The 2964-nt window shown below is 42.5% G+C and overlaps 1 long non-coding RNA gene across 1 annotated transcript; it reads right to left on the minus strand.

Annotated features, from left to right (window-relative positions):
• Positions 1–294: 294 nt before the first annotated feature.
• On the minus strand, positions 295–2640 carry LOC103632865 (uncharacterized). Its single transcript, XR_556187.3, has 2 exons — positions 2289–2640; positions 295–775 (listed from the first exon to the last, which is right to left on the minus strand). It is a non-coding gene; the product is annotated as an uncharacterized lncRNA (long non-coding RNA).
• Positions 2641–2964: the final 324 nt, after the last annotated feature.

Below are 2964 nucleotides of genomic sequence, written 5' to 3' on the forward strand. Positions count from 1 at the left end.
AAAATAATACTTTATACGACCATATGGTGCTGCTCGAGACAGCCTTAAGTAGATTCCAATTCTTATAAGAGCCTGTTTGTTTCCTTGGAAATGAAACTCATTCCATGAATAACATTTTAGATATTAGATTCCTAAAGAAAGTAATTCCTTAGAATTTGATTCAATTCAATTTTTTTGTTTTGATGCTAATGGAATTCTTTTCCATGAATCAAATTCAATATCTTGTTTGGATAGTTATATATGGAATTTACATATTTGGAGGGAAGTAACCACATCAACTTGCACACAACAAAATACACAAGTTTTCACCCTACAATTTATCAAGCAGAATGCATCACGAGAATAGTAATAATGATGCAGATTTGTCTCAAATGTCCACATATCATTGGAACACATTACTTGCTACTCAATGTGATGTTCAATTCACCCAACATAAACTAAGACAGCAACATCAACACACCCAACAACAGTTCAATTCACCCAACCACAACTTGGTTCACTTTTTAAGTTGCTTCAACAGCCATCTCTTCCTCAGAATCAATGGAAGTGCAATTAAGGACTCGTACTTGCGCATTTGTTTCCGACCAGCTACATCTCTCTCTATCACCTCAGAGGGATCCATAAGATGTCTAGGTCTTTTCCGATAATAATATTCCGCAATCATACCCATGACCGTTGCAACAAATAATGATGCTACTCTTTGCCTCTTCTTCCTACGCCTCTCTCTCATTTCCCCCAAATTTCTTCTAACCAATTCTAAGTTGTTGTGAGGCATCTACAGCAGATAAAACATACATCATAAGCACACTTGAACAAACATGCATATACAGTTTATACGATTGAATGCACAACTGTTTGAAAAAAGAACATGCTCTTAGCTATTTTTTAGTGATCACCAATCAGCATATATAATGAACAACTACACGTACTGCTGCAGAATTAGAAACACATTCCAAGCACAACAACTAAAAAATTGGAAGAATACTAGTAAGACTCAGCTGTGTTGAGTTTAAAATTAACTAGAAATTAACTAGTAAAATGGGAAGTTTTGTTTCGGCAGATTTTGGTCGGTCATGCTTGTCTGTCTCAGATCAACTTGGGCTGGGCTCGAATGGGTGAGAGCCTCTGTGCTGGAAGTAGGAAAAAAATAAAACTGAGGTTTTTCTGTCTACTGTTTGAAAAGTAGAAAAAATAACTACAAACTAACAAATGCTCCCCACACAAGGTATATGTGGAGCATCATGCTTGACATAAGTCTCGGGCACAAGCTAAACATGGCAAACTTCAATATGCATGTGTTAAGTTCAGAATGTGCATAACAACATATAATAAACTGGATGCCAATAGAGTCTTATCTTTATTGTGACCTTGACAATTGTCATGAATGCGTCCATGTATAAGAAGAAGAAAAAGGTTTACATGAACGCTTGTACAGTTGAGGGTCGGTTTCAACATGCTCTGGCTACTCTGCATATATGACCACAGATTGTATCTAATCAGCTGCTCAGATTTGGTGATCACCAAGTATTGATTTGCATAACAGTTGTTGGTGAAGTTACCAGTCAAATACTCCCTCCGTTCTTTTTTTTATTTGTCACAGTTTATATTTGTCCCAGTTTAGTTTGAAAATGAACCAGGGAGCAACAAATATTCGAGAATGGAGATAGCAATGAACTCGTATGCTGTGACAGTCGTGAACTCACTAAAACTTGTTTAACGTCACTTTTTCCACCATGAATTAAGAACGGAAGCTACACTAGTCCAGCAGCAACAGCAAAGCTCGCAGTGCTGACCAAAAATGTGAAAAATGCAGGTGACCCCGGTGCACGCCCTGGGCGCTGGCATCAACCCGATGCAGGGCCTGGTGATGGAGGTGATCCTCACCTTCTCGCTGCTCTTCGTCACCTACGCCATGATCCTGGACCCGCGGAGCCAGGTCCGCACCATCGGCCCGCTGCTGACGGGGCGCATAGTAGGCGCCAACAGCCTCGCCAGCGGCAACTTCACCGGCGCGTCCATGAACCCGGCGCGGTCCTTCGGTCCCGCCATGGCCACCGGGGTCTGGACCAACCACTGGGATCGCCCCGCTACTCGGCGGGTCCCTGGCCGGCTTCGTGTACGAGTCGTGTGATAGTCAAGAACACGGTAAGTGTACCCCCGTTTAGGTTCAGCAGGGGTCTAGACGCACCATGAAATTACCTATCGGCTACCACGACATGTTGAATCTAACCTAGGTAACTCAGGAGAGATCGCAACAAACGCAAGAGCACCGTGAAGGAGCTAAGTACCTGAGGCGTAGTCCAAGGAGGAGGCGCGACGCTCGGGGAGGAGGAGGCGGCGCGGCGCTCGGGGAAGAGGAGGCGGCGCGGGCGCGGGCGTGCTCGGGAAGGAGGCGGCACGGGCGCGGGCGGCGCTCGGGAGGAATCTGTTTCCTCGTTTTAGGGTAGGAATGTTTTTTTTGCTTCTAATTTCAGCCCAAGAAATGGATGGAAAGTTAATTTCCAATTCTATAACTTGCCAAACAAATCAGCCAAGAATTAAATTCCAATTCAACCCAATTCCAATCAAACAAACGGGCCCTAAAGTGAACGGATCCAAACGACCCTAAAAAGTAAATCGAAATGCTTTCTTTTCGGGTTTCATTTTGGTGCAATGTATGACTCGTATGCTGTAGTCGCTATAAGCTAGTAAAAGACCCGCGCATGCCAAAACAAAATTGAGTTTCCTCTTTTTAGAGTGACGAATCACAACTCTGGGCCTTTAAACTATGATACTTCTGCTGTATGATCTCTCAATGTTGGTATTGCTAATGGAGACCTTTTAATGATGACACTTTAATCATGACAATTCGCTCTTGGACACTAGATATTAAAAAATAATGGATACCTTTTTTTCTCTATTTGGATTCTTCCTGTATTCTACGTTATAAAATATTTTAATTTCCGTAGTTCTGGTATGTCCCTA

The sequence above is a fragment of the Zea mays genome, chromosome 7, assembly GCF_902167145.1.
Source record: "Zea mays cultivar B73 chromosome 7, Zm-B73-REFERENCE-NAM-5.0, whole genome shotgun sequence".
NCBI lineage: Eukaryota > Viridiplantae > Streptophyta > Magnoliopsida > Poales > Poaceae > Zea > Zea mays.